The sequence below is a fragment of the Euphorbia lathyris genome, chromosome 3 (assembly GCF_963576675.1).
Source record: "Euphorbia lathyris chromosome 3, ddEupLath1.1, whole genome shotgun sequence".
In the NCBI taxonomy this organism is placed as follows: domain Eukaryota; kingdom Viridiplantae; phylum Streptophyta; class Magnoliopsida; order Malpighiales; family Euphorbiaceae; genus Euphorbia; species Euphorbia lathyris.
Genome location: NC_088912.1, coordinates 29,295,440 through 29,313,811, shown reverse-complemented (window position 1 = coordinate 29,313,811; position 18,372 = coordinate 29,295,440).

Below are 18,372 nucleotides of genomic sequence, written 5' to 3'. Positions count from 1 at the left end.
GAGAAACAATACAAACAATGACCTAAAAAGAATGATAGCATTTAATGGTCCTTCGTTAAAGGAAAACGTCAAATAATAAGAAATAAAACTAGTTTATGTAATGTAAACATCAATTAATTAAAAACAGAAAGAGCACAAAGGAAATGTAAATGAGTGTTTAACTCGATGCCAAATCAATGCTAAGGATAGCTACAAGAAAGCTAAATTTGGCTAAATTAAGATTGACAATCTTTAGATTTGTCGTTGATTTTGAGATTCTGGATCTATAATTTGATTGTTGGATTAATTGGTTGATTGGTTGGGGTTCAGAATTGGATTATTGCCTAATTCTTGTATTTATAGCCTATCAAATTAATGGCTTCTGGGAAGCTGCTAGAAATGCACATGAAGTTTTTTTCTCATCTTCCCACTTCTAATAACTTCTCAAAACTCACTTACATTCTCTTTAACTTCTCCTTCCTTTCCTACTCTTCCACTTTCTTCATTTTCTTTTTACTTTACAAAATAAATATTATTTTCAACATAGAAATTATAGAAAAATAAAATTACAAAAATACCCCTAGATAAAAATCCTCTTGGATAGAAAAAGAGATACAAAAATAACTTCAGATCACCCATGCTCTGAACTTGAACCGAATACCCCGATCTGATTACTTGAAAAATAAGATTTAGTAGAAACATATGCATATAAGGTGCTAGGTCTCATAATTTATAGGGAATTTTTTTTTTCTTAAACATGACAAGTTTTCAAAAGGTTTTGAATTTTGGCACTCTCAATGAAGTAAACATTGCTAGGTTAGTGAATATGAATTTTTGTATTTCTCACAAATGCTCACAAGTTTTAAAAAATGAATGGAAACACTTTGCTTTTCACAACCTAGTCTTGCATTTGTTGGCCTACTATGTTGACTCCAATATGAGAAATTTTACTACTACATCATCCGTACATCGAACCAATAATTTGTTAGTGTATGCTTCTTAAATACAACCTGTTTTATAATACTTTGATTAATGAAACGTTCATGTATTATATTTGTTTTGATTCATTATAAATATTGAGAGATTGGGGATGAAAAGTGGCATCCCTAAATCATCTATGAAAGTTAACATGTGTCTTTTTTTATCATAGGAAGCCGACGGGATAGGACCACAAATGTCAGAGTGGATGAGTTGCAATTTCTTTGTAACTCTCCATTTGCTTTACTTTGGCATAGCTTTTCTTTGTTGTTTTCCCAATAAATACCTTGTGCACCTTTTTGTTGGTTTTCTGATATTTAGAAGCCCTCGAACCATCTCTTTATTGTGTAGCAATACAAGACTTCTGTAGCTCAGGTGCCCATATCTTTTGTGCCAAATCTCCCTAGGTTCTTCAACTTGTGTGTTAAAGCAAGAAGATGATATTATGAGAATGTTTGCAAGGACTACAAACATTCTATTTGTTGTCATTATGCTCTCCATTATAACACCACATACCAGATGATACAACTTACGAACTCCATGTTTCATTAGAATGGTGATGCCTCTGTCTTTTAATTGACCTATGTTGAGCAAGTTGTTATGTAAATCGGGCACAAAGAACACCACTTATGGTTTAAGCTTGACCTCCAACTTCTAGCTTGTATTTCCTTTTCCTATCACCATCAGTTTGGAATCATTTCCAAGATTTACCGAATGATTGAACTCTTCATCAAGTTATGTGAAACACTCTTTGTTCCCAGTCATGTGACTTCAACAACTAGAAAAAGTTGCTAAAAGCCGGGGTTTTTCGATGAAAATCTATGATTTTAGAAAAGATGCTATCTTATGATATTAGCAATCGAATGCGGAATTGACTCTTACGGGAAACTCAGTCTAAGTGAAAGCAGAGCAGAAACGAAGTTTCATCTCCATCAAAGTCTTCATCCTCTGTAGCTGCCCTGTGGGAACCAACTCGTCTGTGGGTCGTCTTTCTTCTCGGCGTAGACCATAGCTCCGGAACTACACCTATTCTATTGGTGTAGCGTATGAACCCATAGTGTATGAACCTAAACCTATTGGTCTACCTATTACTGAGATCGGTAAAGACGAAAATCTCGTAGATGATTCAAGAAAGCTTACTGAACCTAGATTGCTGAGCAATCTAGATTTATCACTGCCAAAGAATGTTCTAAAATCTATCATTTTAGATGAAAAAAGTTGCTAAAAGCCGGTTTTTTCGATGAAAATCTCTGATTTTGCAAAATATGCTATCTTATGATATTAAGAAAATAGAACTACTAAGGTAAAGTTTACACTTACTTGCGGTAAGGAATATGGATGGCAACCTTTTAGGTATTAAGTTACGGGTAAAGATTCTATATTGGATTCTTAGCCAAGCTAGCTTGGTTCGAGTAAGGGAACAGATCCAATCTTACCCTCTCTGGGTAACGTCGAGCATCTTCGAACCTCTGGGCACTTATCTTACCCGGGATCCAAAATTCTTAGCTATACCTTACCCATAAATCCACCCCAACAGGGTCTTTTGCCTTCTGGTCTACGAACCCTAGCCCTAGGCTTGCTGCTTTAGGCCTTATTTCGCTTATTCACCATTGGCTTGCTGCATAGGCCTTCTTTCGCTTCGCTTATTCACCCTTTCCCGGCTTTCTTCTCTTTCGAATCTCGTAATTAGACAAGACACCGAAATGGTTACACCTTTTGGTTGCTTATCTTCTAAGAAATAGCCATTTCTTTTGGCTTTCCTATTCCTAAATCACCCTATTCTCTTGCAGAAAGATCAGTTCCTTTCGGTAAACCGATTCGAAACCATCTGGCTTACTTATAGCTAAGCCTGAAATGTAGTATTAAATACTCATATCTTACCTTCCTACCTCTGTGGTACGCCCGGTTATTCGCCCTTTTCTCGTTAAACCCTTCTCCTGCTTATGAACCGAACCCGCAGCTTAGTCTTCTGCCTGCCTATTCTGGTCTGCTTTTGAAGTTACGCGTAAACATTCTCTATTGGCTTGAAAAGCCTAGTTTTAGGCCTTATGAACCCGGCCTTCTTTCGCCCATTCTTTAGGCCTGCCGGAACCCTAGCCCTAGGACCTAGGCTTGGAACTTTAGTCTTAGTCTTCTGCTTGCCAATTATGGTTTAGAACCGGTAACCTTGTAGGACTCCCTAGCCCTTTCGCTTTGCTTCTGAAACAGTTTGACTTCGCCCAGTTCCCGGTTGTACTTAGCCGAGTTCCCGATTGGTTGTACTTTGTACTTCGCTGAGTTGACTCTTTACCTGGTAAAAACCAACCTCTTGCTCTTCTTATTTCATTTCATTTCCCATTGAATTGCATTGCTAGAATGTAGTGCAAACAAAATCAATAGAAAAGTCATTCAAAAGTTGATCGAAAAATCTCGGTAAAACGCAACTTCGCTGGGACTAGCTGCTCTAGAAGACCTTGAATACCTTCAACCGCTAAAGAAATTACGTAATATATCTGACTTTAGCTAATTCTAGAAATTAGATTCAAAAATCCTGGGAAAACAGCAAATTGATCTAGCTTTTTCTAGTGATTTTACGGAACTTAAGAAGAAGGATTGGAAAAGTGTTCAGCAATCCCATCCCTCTGCTCGAGTTACATTGAGCCTCTGGTCGAGCTAGTCCTATCTCTCCCAGTTCCTCTGGTCGAGTAAATCCCTTTCCTCTCGCTTTGCTCGAGCATCTTCAACCCTCCGGTCAAGTGACTGCGTACCTTTACCGGTTGGTCTCGTAACAAGGTACCTTGCTTTTCACCCTCTCGTCGGACTCGAGTGTCTTCAAACCCGGTAAAGCATTGAGAACCGGTCTCGCTACTTCAGTTTTATGCCTTTCCACTGCTCAGCAACTCCCTTCATCACCGGTCAAACTACGTAAAGAAAGTTCAAAGCTAAGCTGTTCCCGGGCTAACTTCGTTCCACCTAAGTTCCTTAGGCCCTTTTGTCTCGTACCTGTCTCCTTCAAACCTCGTGGACCACCTTTTCAATTCAACTTTTTCATCGTGGAAAATCACATTAGAAAGATTCCCCAGCGAGAAAGATTCCAAGTTGCTTACCAGATCCCTAGAAGTCAAATCTCATAAGAAAATTTTTTATTTTTCCGTTTGTTTAGCTAAAATTAGGACTTTTACGTGCGAACTTCAAAAGCCGGATTGTGTGAGTGTCAAGTGAAACCATGTTCCATCGCATCTTTGTTCCTCTCTCTTTCGATCGACTAACTTTGTACCTTGTTCTATCAAACAAGCATCTTCGTTCCTCCCACAGTTGGTCCCCGATAAAACTAGTCTGTACCTCCCCCATCCCTGTTGCTGTTGGTCGAGCGTCTGCAACCAAGCCTTTCAGTCGAGTTACTTTGTTCCCGGTAAAGAAAGTAGCTGCGTCGGGCAACTACCTACCTCTCCCGGACTCTGTTCCTGCCGTCAGACTGGTATTGGTCTGACTCCTTACCTCTCCTATCCCACAATAAGGATAATCCCCCCACAAATAGAGAAAAACATAGGAGATCTGATGCAAGCCATAACCCAGCCTACTTGCCCTAAACCTTACTACTAGTACTTGCTTGCCCTAAACCTTGGGTTGATGAGCTATACCTCCCGGACGAAAGACTTCTCAAACCTGATTCCGAAATGGCAGTAATCGACTTCTTTCTAGTAAAACAACTAGAAATATTGTTTTGGATCGCACACGTGTACCTTACTATCTGAGTCAATAAATATAGTACCAGAGAAAGCAGGAGTAAGAGAGAAAGCAAGAGATCAGAAAGAAGATAGAAACTAACATACCTTAGAGGGCTCTTAACTAAACCCTATAGGTCTTCACTCACACGAGAATAGAAAGAGAAGGTCTTTATGTTAAAAAAATAGGTCTTTAAGATCTCCTAATCTGGCTGCTAGTGCAGGCTTATACCTGGCTAGAGGGGAATGAGTTGATTCTTGCAAATCCAGCCGAAGTGCTTCCTTCATCGTCTCAAGTAGGGGATTAGGCCCTCGAAGACACTGGAAATCCCCAGAGTTTGTCTTCGAATCAGGAAGTACCAGCAGATAATGAAGTAGGTCTGGTCACTCGAGCAGAATTTATGGCCATCTTAGATAGAAATCACTGTAATGTAATAAAAAATAAAGCTTTGCTCGATTCCTAAAGAATGGGATAATAAGGGCATGGCCTAGGCAACTTCTCTTGACCTTTGGGACAGGCAAGCCAACCCCCAAGCCATACAAAGGAATGAGTAAGCGAAGGAGTATTCCTTTCCCTCTCCTTATCGGTCGAGCCTCTTTCAGAAGGGGGATATGAGTACTTCGACTTCTGTTGCCCCATCCTCAAAAACTCAGAGCCTTTGGAACGAAAAAGGAGGTGGTGAACAAGTAATAGGAAGAGGCGTGGCATGGCCCACCAAGCTGACGTGAACCGGGCCTAGATTGACATGTTAACCACTGAAAAGGTTAGTTACTCCCGTTGCTCATCATGGAATGAATTCACTTCGGCTTACTTTCATCTTACCAAATCCCTCTTTAACATGATGTAGGTAGAGTGGCGCCCATAGGAGGATTCCTTCCATTGGGATAAAGATTGCGTGGTCTCGGCCATAGAGTATTGGCAGCGACGAGATTTTTTTTCTAACTAGATTCTTTATTCCCGCCTGGCATCTTATTACATAGATCCTTAGATTCTCAATTGCGTGGTTCGTACTTACCGAAAACTCCATTTGAAGTTGACTGGCACTTTCTTTGATATTTCATAGATCCAACTTCATCCTTCCCACTCCCTATTTCCCTACTGAGCGGGGCTAAGCAAAGAGATGATAAAGGTAATCACACATAGAAGTAGGGGAAAGGAAAGGGAACTACAATGGAGACTGAGCCCTATTCCACTACGGAGATTGAGTTACCTGTCTTCGAACAGAACCTAAACTGGCTCGCTAGCCCAATGAACGAAGTTGAAGCAACTTCTTATTCCCTATTCATATTCTTTCTCTTTCACATTTCCTCCAATTCACATTTCCTCCAATTCATATTCAATATTCGTACTTTCCGGGTGAGCAGCTAGATAGACAAGCTAAAGCTTTCCTGGTTTTTCCGAACCCCACTACTAGCTCTATTTGATTTGAAGTAATATCTTTACCTTGATTCTTCCTAGGAAGCCCCTCCCTAAAAGAGAAAAGTCAGGAAAGGCAGGAGGGTGAAGATGAAGTCGTCAGATGATGCCTAAGGCGTGAAACCAAAGAGAAAAAGTTCCTACAAATGCCCACTCTCCTTCTCACAGGCTGAGGAGACTGGCTAGCCTACCTATCCTGAAAAGAGATGGAGCAACTAGTGCTCAACTTCTGTCTTTGACTGAAGGTAGCTTGCTTACTCAAAAGAGAGTAATGCTTTAAGGAGGTCGGGAATCAAAGACAATATGAATTCTGCCGGCTATGATGATCCCTAAGAAAGAGTTCCGTGCGCCTAAGAGGAATGGTTTCCGAGCCTTTCAGTCGAGCTACTTATGTCCCTCATCTGGAGAGTTAATCTCTAACCTCAAGAAAGATTTAGCATTGCATTAATGTATTTTCCTCTACGGTAATGGGTAACTGCGTTCACTACAAGACGGAATTACCAGCTTTCTTTCCCCTCAGAGCTTGTCTCTCAAGTATGAAGAAGAACTTTTTTTCTTGGATTGCCTATCGGTCATGGAAGGTTCACTCTTCTTAGGCTTCTTATATCACTTCGTCTTCTTCTGTTTAGGATGATGAATCATCTTGAGTCTATTCCTAATCAATAGGTACGATGGCTGACAAGAAGCTATCAGCTTCGGGTTTCCCCCACGTAAACTACTCTTAACGAGTGAATACCCCAACCCCTTGAACAAGAGGAGAGTTCCCAACTTTCCTAGTTAGTCAATCTGAAACTCCTCCACATGGAAGCAAGAATATTATGTAGGAAGGGTCTAATCCCCGTGCATATATCAAAATCTAAAATTAGTAGGCCAAGCTTAGGAGCTCTGAAAAGAAAGTCTCTCTTTCGAAGGAAAATAGTTTTGAACTGATTAGTAGAGGACGGGAAGTCAGACTAAGAGGTTTCGGGGGTTAACAGCTGCAGCCCAATAAGAATCAAGCAAAGAATCCGGTTTAGGAACTTGAAGATAAGTATTCGGGGGTTAGTGGGAGATATCCTCGATTTCAAAGAAGTAAACAGGGGGTCAAGCTCTCAGCTAGACTCAGAAGGATACGGGGTGACACAGAACTCTTAGTTAGGTTAGGAGATTGAGATCTCCCTTAGAGTGTGAAAAGACAGATTACTCAAACTAAAAGAGGAAAAAAGTAGCTCATGGGAGTGGAAAAAAGAGTCTCGGTGAAAGAGAGCGGAGTTGCCTAGCCTGACTTCGAGTGAATCTCTAGCTTTGGACTTTCGACTAAGCGGGATAGTAGGTGCGAAGCTAATTTTAGAAGGGGGAGGACTTTCAAGAGAACTGACAGTAGGGAATCGGGCTATCGACCTAAAAGAAGAGCTTACTCCATAAATAAGTGGTTGAGGGTTTCGCTCTCAGCTTCTTCATTTGCTGTTGGAGTCTTGGTTTTTGGTACGAAACGATAGGGCGGATTCCTCGGCTAGATGATCTGACTCTCACCTCTCCTATCTAATAGTAGGTCTTGAACCTTTCTAGAGTCCCCCCTCCAATTACTACTTTACCGAGGGTATAATCCTTGAGATACCACTCTCTTAAAAGAAATATTCATTCCTCTCCGGTCGAGTGACTTCGTTACTTGGTACGGGAAAAATGGATCAAGATCGGGATTAAGTTAATGGGAAGGCATAAAAGGATTGGCAATGCAGCTGCTGCAGGAGAAGAGTTCCCCGGTGTTGAGTGAAGTCAATTTTAGGATATCTAGGTCCTCACCACTAGCGTCCAGGTTATCAAAAGAAAATTAGGTACACGTGGTGAGAGGCATTCATAAAAAAAGCGTAAGCGAAATCCGAAGAAATGGAGACTTTGAGACCTTTCTGTCCCATACATGAGATAATGGCTCGAATAGGGAGTTCTTTCCTTTTCCTTTCTTCAACCTTGAATCTATTGCAGAGGGCAAGATCCTTATTTAGAAACCGCAGGTGAACCGGGAAAGACATGAATTAGGGCTCATGGTCTATCGAAGAAGCCTCAGAATAATAAGAAGAAGATATGTCATTAACAGATAAGATCACCATGATCCCAACCCACTCGTTTGGCATATCCTTCACCTGCTAGGCGAGCTAACCTCTATAACTTTTCCTTATCTCCTCTCCCTCGTTCGCCTAAGATCGAAAATGCTCTGTCTGTGATTGAGACTTAATACTATGTAACGATAGATATATGCTTAACACATGCAAGTCGAAAGTTGCAAGACGAGATGAAGGCTGAGTGCTAACGATGGCGATTAATCGCGTGCATACGAAAACGAAAGAGCTAACTGACTGAGCGATTGGGCTTTCAGATTCTTCAGTAAGAATGGAGAGTAGAGTGTAGTGCAATGAAGTGGTGAAGTGTACCGCTACTTTTGAAAGCGCACTCACTAATCAAACTATAAATTTTATAAGAGAACTGGGAGTGAAAGTTGACCTTCTAAGAGGTGAAAGGCTAAAAGTTTTAGAAGTTAAATTGGAGGTGAAGCACTACATGTAGCTACATTCACTGCATTCTCCTAACAACTAGTAGCTATAGGGCAGCACTTGCTATGAGGCTAACAAGAGGATCGCGAGTTTAACTACTTTTTCTTTTAGTCAGTCATGAGATATTAATTTATCAACAGAGTTTCTGCCGCACATTCTATCTGTTCCTTGTGTTCAGCGGGTGGCTCCCGCTCTCAGTTCACATTTCTTTTTGGCAGGAGATATCAAGTCGAAGTCCCTTTACTTTAATAAGGAGGGAATCGGCTCTTGCGATGGAAAGTCTTTCTAGCGTATGAATGTAGAAAGCGCATGAATGGGCAAACGTATTGCCGACCGAACTCGCCACTCGGGATCAAGAGCATTCGTAAGTTTAGTTTTTCTTTTTTTTTTCTTTCAAAACCTTTCTTTTTTCGGTATGCCGCTCCGCGAGCAGAGCGAATGAACAAAAATCCAACCTAATTTGGATGGCTGCAAATTTTCTCAAACCTGTAGTCAATTTTTTTGTAAAGGGCCGGAATGATGAAAAAGAGAATGGAGGTACTTCCAGTGGAAACAATCGGTTCCTCTAACTTTAATATATCTTGTTTTAATAACGTCGTCTGCTGCTCCAAGACGGAAAATTCTAGTCCCTCCTTTCATACGCCTGCACAACAAAACGATGGTATGAAAGGTGGAGAATCCCAATCCCACTTGGAAGCACCCGCTTCGCAGCCTAAGAAGGGGAAAGCAGAAAGAACTTCCTCGGATTCTGCTAAGAATCAAGAGAAAAAATAAGATCCCTGTTCTCTTCTTATCTTAGTTCAGAAAACACCCCGCCTTCCTATAGTTCAGATTCATTCCATAGTAGTACACCCGAGTTCTTCGATGACTTTTAGGAAGTGAGTGGTATTATTGGACTGATCCTTTGGTGGGAAATGTTCTTCATTTTAGATAATGAAAGCATTCCATTACTACCAACCCAAAGAAATACGACCTCTCCGAGATATACGATTTATGCCGGAAAGGTACGAAGTTGGACTAATTTGGAAATTTACTTTATACCTACTATTCCGTCTGGTTTTTGCTTCCTAGTCTTATTTTATTAGTAGCCATGATTGGGGCTATAGTACTGACTATGCATAGGGCAGACAAAACTAAAGAAGGAAGAGAAGACGTATAGAGGAGAGGTAACTAGAGATGGTTTAGCGAAAGAAGGACCAACGACGATCCTATCCTAAATGAGAAGGAGGAGTAGTAGGAGTCAATCTTCTTTGAAGATCGAGGAACATAGTGTCGGACAATTATGCCATTCGGAAGAAGTCTTCTACAGAGGGAAAGCCTGTTACGAGTAAGTGGAGAGGAAAGATCTCCAGAGATTCTTATCTCATTCCATTCCAGTGGCTCGACCAGTAACCAATGGCGAAAACTAAAAAATCCATGGTTTCCCGGTAGAACCCCATTTCGCCCAAGTTGTTTCGGAAAAAAGAAGCGGTTTTTCGCACAGCTTTCTCATAGTGCAGGTCCCACTTGTATATTGTATTTGGCCGAAGAAGCATCGGACAGGTTGGAGTTACCTTCTTGGGACTCTATGGACTAAGATCTGCTTTCATTATATCTGAATTCCTTCCTTTTTGCTTTGTTAGAGGTCTACTTGTGCCATTAGAAGCATCTTATCTTCATCATCGATTTCAGCATACAAGGCTCTTTTCTCCTAGTTGGGGCATTCATATTGATAGTGCCCCAAGTTGTGACACTTGTAACATTCCACCATAACTATATAAATGGGTTGTCTGCCCCTGCCTCTTCCTCGACCCCTACTCGCACCTCTACCTCTTCCACCTCGTTTTTAATTGATGACTTTCAAGGCTTGTCCTTCTTCAACTAACCCTTTCATCTTTTGTTCATGGATTAGAAGGCTACTTTGGGGTTCATCTTCGGTTAAAGATCCATGTTATTTGATTCTTTAATTGAACATACCATATAATTTAATTTTGGGACTAAGGATCGAAAAATCTTTCATGTGATGTCGGCTTCCTTGAGGCATTCTCCACATGCTTTCATCCTTTTAGCAATGGCAAGTGTTCTACCAAAGTAGGCATTGATAATTTCTCCCTCTTTCATCTTTATACTTTTGAATTTAGTCTTGAGAGTCTAGAGTTGTGCTCTCTTGACTCTTGTTGACCCATTGAGTTTTTGCTTCATTGAATCCCAAATTTTCTTAGATGTATCATCGTTGATGACGGTTTCCATGATTTTTCTATCGATTGCTTGATAGAGATAATTTTTCACATTTTTCCTTCAATTGTTGCTCTCCAATGAGTTTTACTTCTACTTATAAAGGCCCATTTCCTATTGGAATCTCAATTATTCCATCTTCTACTGGGTTCCAGTACCCTTTTGATCAAAGAAAATACTCTATCAATTTTGCTCAGTGTTCATAAAAGCCATCGAATTTGGAAATAGCAGGTTGTACAAGGGTACTGTTGTTGTTCTGCTATTTCTATTCACTCTTCTCCTAGTGTTTCTCTCAAATAAACTTTCTTTTTTCTCTCTCTCTCAATCAGGCCTGTTTGAGAAGGCTCTGGTACCAAATGTTAAAAACTGAACACAATAAGCAATTGCAAGAAGATGCAAATGTATTTGTTGTTTAGAAAGTGAAACAATAATGACTTTAAATAGCATTACAAAACAAAAGAGCCTAGAAATAAGCTAAAGTTTCTCATAAACAGAGATAACGTTATTACAGACAAGAGACCAGGTTTAGATAAAAAAAACTCCTTATTGTTCCAAATATTTAGGAATTATTAGCAAATACAAAGATTTATTCAAAACTCACGTGACTGAACAATTTTTTTATTAATTATATTAAACCTTAAAATATAAACTATACATCCTAAACATTAAATTTTAGATAAATATATAATGTAACATCAAATTATTATCTTAACGAGAGACGGTGATGTGATACCCAGAGTGTAGTCAAATTTATCTCAATTTGAAGTGTACTTTGGAGAGTATAAAATATACGTTTACAAAATTATGTTTCTCTATATTTAATATGTGAAAAGAATAAGTTAGGAACCAAAGTTTTAAAGGTTTAGAGTTTATAATAAGATATGATGGAAGTCCTCAATTCCTCTAATTAAGCTTTAACACAAGTAGGGAGTTAATTAAGAATATCTTTATTTTATTCTATCAAATCTTAATATGATCACTATTAATAATAAAAAAATTATTTATGACATTTACTGTTCGGTTTGTTAATCTAATTGGTTATATTTTAAGGTTAAAATTGGTTAATTGGGTTAAGTTTAGGGGTAGAATTATAGGATCACAAAGTGTTTATGGACTCTCGATAAAATAAAATAAATTTACATTTACAGATAGAAAGTTTGCCCTATTTTCACTCATAAAGCGACTTCAGACTGACAAACTTCCACGAATATGTGTTCGTTTATATATGAATTTATATCGGTGATTGCATTAGTTCTAGATTTTGAGACAAATTTAATATCAATGACTGAATCGGCGTTAGTTATTTCCGTATTTAATTATTAATCCTCTCTAAAAATCCGTGTTTCGTATTAACTTTTTTATCCATTTATCTTCTAGGGATTTGATTCCAAATCTCCCACTGATTAGATTAGTATTAGATAGTTTGTGGATTAAACTTTTAATAACATGTGGGACTAATGTATCATTAAAACACGTGAGTAGATATTATGTCAATATTTTCGATAAAAAGATAATCAAAAAATGTTAAAATTGATTTTATTGAACCAAAATAAATATTTATAAAATTTTTAGGATAATATCGAAATTTATATAACTGTTCAAATTTCACGGTTCGAAACTTGTCAGTCATCCACTCTTAATTAATTAAAGATGTCGCAAATGTTACAACTTCCAGGGGTAATTATCAGTAAAAAAGGCTTTTGCAATAGATTGGAGAAGAAAAAGGAAGTGTAAAGGGGGGAGGCATGTGCGTAGCACGTGTGAAGAAAGACTGCTGCATCTTTAAAAAGTTGATAGAATCTCAAAGCCACGATTGTCGATTAGATTCCATTCCAGTCTTTGTGCAAATATTATTATTCTATTATTAATTCAATATTATATTATATTGAATTAATAATAGAAATAAAATAATATTAAAAAATTCAATATTATATTCAATAAAAATAAAATAATATTAATTTGGTACGACAGCAAAGCCAAAGTTGTCACGTTACATTTTCCTTAGACTTGGTAGGTTAATTATTCTATTTTGGCTTAAACCTCAATTTGGGACTTTAATTAACTCAATTACATCCTTATACTTTACAATTTAGCAATTGAGTCCCTAATCTTTGCTTGGGATTGGGAACGCCTTCCACCAAATAAAATAAAAAATGAATACTTTAATTTTTAAAATTTACCATTAATTTTTAATTTATACCAATAATAAAATAATTGAAGTTTTATATTGGTTTATGAAATCAATTTGGTGATTGTTTTTTTAGGAATTATAATATTGGAATAAATGGCATATCATCGGTGGATATTAAAAAATATTATACCACAATTAGAAAATTAATGAAATACATATTTTTTTTATTGAGGTAAAAGTTAGTGGGTTCTATATTTTTGACATATAGTATTGGTGTGACATCCACAATAAAATTTTGGGAGAAAAATTATTTCATTAAAATGTATTCATAAATAATTAATTGAAATGATGAATACTTTTTTTATTTATCATAATTAATTTAATAATAAGTATATAATTAAAAATATATATATTTATTTTATTTCCAACAGTAGTCTTTTACTAATTAAAAACTCATTCTTTTAGTTTCTGTGAACTATTACAAATATTAGTTTATGGATGAAAAATTTGACTGCTATCATAGGAGGGAGGGGATTGGTAATTCTAGCAAAGGTTTGGAACTCAATTGTTGAATTTTGAAGTATAGGGATGTAATTGAGTTTTGATATATAATTTAGAGTCCAAATTGAATATTAAGCCTTGTATTTTTAATATTGTGATTTCATCACCAATTTAATTTTATTAAAGAAAATGGAGAAAACTTCTGTATAGGATATGTAAGATCCTCACAGAAAATCCCCACCTCATATTATTATAATTTTTCCCAAATTAATATAAAAAAAATTAATTAACAATAGAAAAAGTGAATTTGTCAAAAAAAAAAAAAGTGAACAAAAAAAAATATAGAATTATATTAAGCTAGAAGATATTTTTCTTAAAACATTAATTATTTAACAACAAGTATGGAATCTCTAATTTTTCTTTTTTTTTTTTTTTTTTTAAAAAAACAACTTTTTCCAACAACAAATTGTATCAGTAAACAATAACAACAAGTAAACCAAATGAACCCTTAAACAATCTTATAAATAATCGTTGGAAAAATTATAAAAATGGATGAAATGGAAGACTCATTTACATATTTAGCCATTTACGCAACTCATTACCTATCTAGACTATTTTTTGTGACTTTTCCAAAATCCCTTTCGTATATATATAACACTTAGAAATTTTTTAGTCTTTCTTCTTTCTCCCTTCCGCCTGACTTCACGCATTGCGAAATATGCGAAGATAAAATTGCTTCAGAACATGAAATTTACTTCGCATATTTCGCAATATGGGAAGTATGCGAAGATAATATTTGCTTCAGAACATGAATTTAATTTGCATATTTCGCAATATGGGAAGACAATACTAATTCACAGAATAACTTTTCCCTTCGTAGATTTCGCAATATGTGAAGTAAAAGACATGTTTTTAAACAGTATTGTCTTCGCATATTGCGAAATATGCGAAGTGGTATATAACAAAAAAAAACATAACAACAAGGGTGCAACAATAATTCTAACATTAAAATCATAACATTATCAAAATTTACAACAAGATTGCAATAATAATGAAACCCTAAACCCTAAATCCCGGGCTTTACAGAATCAATGATCTTTTTGGATGATGATGGTGATTGTATTTTCTTCCCTTACATCCGAGAACCCCATCCCTTACATCCGAGAACCCCACCCCCAACATCCCAGAACCCATCCCCTGCATCCTAGTACACCACCTACTGGGATGATAAATGGAACCCAATGGGCATCAAGAAAAAATCCAAGAAAAATTGGCACCCACTCACTATGATTGATGCTTTTGTATTCAAGCTAAAGGGATATATACTGGAATTTGATGTTTTGTATACAACCACCTTCACAAAATTAAGTTCTGTTAGCAAGAAAAGAACGATTTTGCTTCACGAAACAAGATTGCGCGAAGTCTGCGAAGAGAAGTTAGCAAGAAAATGACGATTTGGCTTCGCAAAAAAAGATTACGCGAAGTCTACGAAGAGAAAAGTAACACAGAGAATGACGATTTTGATTCGTGAAAAGAGATTACGCGAAGTCTGCAAAGAGAAAAATCATGAAACACTTGATGATTTTAGCTTCGTAGACTTCACGTAATCTGTTTTTGCGAAGTCAGAACGTCATTTCCAGCCTATTTGTCCTCGCAGATCTTCACAAAACTCATTTCGGCAAAGAGATTTTCTAGAAAAAGATGAAGATTAAACAGTAGATACTTACATTATTTTCACCTTTTACCATTGAAATCGGCAATAACCATGTGATAAACGCATAAAAACACCAAGAACAACGTCGAATAACCATGCCTTCAATTTGTACAAGAAGAAAGAAACCAAGAGACAAAAAGAAACATGAAGATGAAGAACCATGGCTTAATTTTCTAGAAACAAGAAGATAAAGAATTAAGAGATAAATAGAGGAAGAAGCAGACATGGTGATGAAGAAATTGGTACAGATTTTGCAATATAAAGAAAGAGAGGAAGATGAAAGGTCTGGGAAGGGGAAGGGGAAGGGGAAACTGTGCAAATGGAAGAGGAAGGGGAAAGGGAAGATGAAAGGTTGGGGTATTTTGGAAAAGTCATAATAATATAGTCTAGATATGTAGTAGGTTGGGTAAGTGGTCTAAATATGTTTGGTATAGGAGAAAAGTTTGGGTCCCTTTTTGCCCAATGAAGCTGAGCGTATTTGTAATATCCTGGTCTCAATGTGTATTGGATGAAGATAAACTGATATGGCACTTCACGAAGGATGGCATTTATTCATCGAAATCTGGTTACCAGGTTTTTGAAATCTTGCGTTGCAATCACCCTTCAGATGTTGGTTGGAAACAACTATGGGAAATCCAACTTCCCCCCAAAATTAAAACCTATCTCTTGCGCTTATATTCTGAACCGCTCTTTAATGATAGCGCCTAGCTGCTCGTCACATTTCTGTCCCAACAAATTGTCTGTTTTGTGCTTAGGAAGTTGAACACGACAGACATTTGTTCGTTGGCTGCCAATTTGCATGTCAATGCTGGGAAGAATTGAACATGGAAACGTTTGATCCTAACATGAAATTTGTGGGACATTGGATGCTTCAACGCTGCAAGGCATGTAATGATGATTCCCTTCGATCAATTGTTGTTGTTTTATGGTCAATTTGGACACAACATGATGACTTAATTTGGCAAAATACTGCTTATTCACCAGCTGCTGCTATTTCTTGGTTGATTCGATTCATTGGAGGATGGAGAAACGTGCAACATAGGAAGAATACAGACACCAATTCTTCGTCTTCGACTGCTGCTCGTGGTTTAGTTCATTGGGATAAGCCATCAACTGAGTTTTTAAAGTGTAATATTGACAATGCTCGGTTTAATAGGGAAGTCTGCAGAAGATTAGAAGCTGCCATCCATAAACCCGACGGGTCTATATTAGCCGTCCAGAGTGAGTTTTTAGCAGGTAGTTTTGACGCTAAGGTGATTGAGGCTTTGGCTTTGCGACATAGGCTGTTATGGTAAAATCTCTTAATCTCGCTAATTTCTTGGTCGAAATGGATGTGAAAAGGGTTGTGGATAGCTTATTTTCGTCTCGCATTTACTTGACAGAGTATGGAAGTATTGTTCAAGATTGTAAAAGAATACTGCAACCAAGATCGACTTCAAAAAAACTTCAAAAAGAAGCTTTTCATGAAATGCTCAGAAACGCATCTGTTTTTATAAAAAAAAAAGGCTAAACTTTGTTGTTTTTTAAACCTAGCCAAATACTATATTTTCTAAAGTTTGGAATAAAACACTATACGCTCTTCAGGTAAATTACATACGTGGTGTACAACCTTTATCCATTTTCACACTTTGGTGTACAACCAAAAATTTATCACACTCAACTGTACAAGCTTTAGGTGACCTCCCCCTAAAGCGTACAGCCGGTTTTTGTAACCGGTCAATGCTGGTCGACTATGTCACGTTAGCATTTTTCATTATAGAATTAAAAAAAGTGGGACCCACTCTTTATGGAATGACTAATATAACCTTATTCCTTATAAAATTACTAAAATACCCTCATCTTCTTCATTCAATCCCTCTCTCACATTTCTCTCTCTACCTCTTCTCTCTCACTCCTCTTTCTACCACTTTTCTCTAATTCCTCTCTTTTGAGATCCAAATACAGACGATGTGAAATGGGGTTGAATGAAATTATCCCTCTAAAGAAAAGGAAAATCAAAATAAGAGAGGAAAATTAAAACCAATTTTGCAGAAAAACAAATGAAAAATTGAAATACCCTAAACCAGAAATTGCAATTTTAATTTAAGATACAAAAGTCACCTTCTTTTTAGGGTATCGAACCCATCTTCCAAATATCCAAACATGGTGAAACCTCAACAAACCTCCATTAAAATCCAACTGTTCACTTGGATTTTCAAAAACCACAGTATACTTTCTTCTCAATTTTCTCTTACACTTCCGAACTTCAATTTTACCAACCACTCCCATCCACCACCCATCATGGTGAAAAGCGTCGACGTCCGGCTTATAAATCTTAGTCGCGGGAGTGAGAGAGAAATGGTAAAGAGAGAAGTGAGAGAGAAGAAGTAGAGAGAGAAATGGGAGAGAGAGGAGTTGAAGAAAGAAAATGAGGGTATTTTAGTAATTTTATAAGTAATAAGGTTATATTAGTCATTCCATAAAGAGTTGGTCCCACTTTTTTTAATTCTATAATGAAAAATGCTGATGTGGCATAGTTGACCAGCATCGACCGGTCACAAAAAACCGGTTGTATACTTTAGTGAGAGGTCACTTGAAGATTGTACAGCTTAGTGTGACAAATTTTTGGTTGTACACCAGCATGTGAAAATGGGTAAAGGTTGTACAACACGTATGTAATTTATCCTACGCTCTTCGTAAACAAACTATTGTTTTTTTTATATAGAATAAACATCCCCTCAATTACTATTCATATCACAAATATCACTATTATGCTTAGTGCAAGAAACAAAATAATAGATCTAAATGTCAACAATATCAACTTTTTAGTTATTAATCAATTGTTGTCTAAATAAGAAAAAGACAGGAATCTTTTAATTTGGATTGTAACCATCACAAAGTATATATAATTAAGTGTAAAATCATGAATCAAATTAAATATTGTTAATATTAAAGTCTTTTTCAGATTGTGATTTTAATAAATTTTGATTTATGTAATACTGCCTTTGTAGTCCAAAATTCTGCGTATATACGCCCACCAGGTTGTAGCTGGCAGCCTTTTTCACCATGTTGTTTACCAACTCACTCCATCTATCTTTATATTTTAACAAACCATGATTGGTTTAACGGTTGTTCTGTTGACGGTTACAATTTGCTGTTTGAAAAAACTGTTTTACTAAAAAAAATGATGATTCGCTACTTTTACAAAAAGCTAATTTTCAACTATA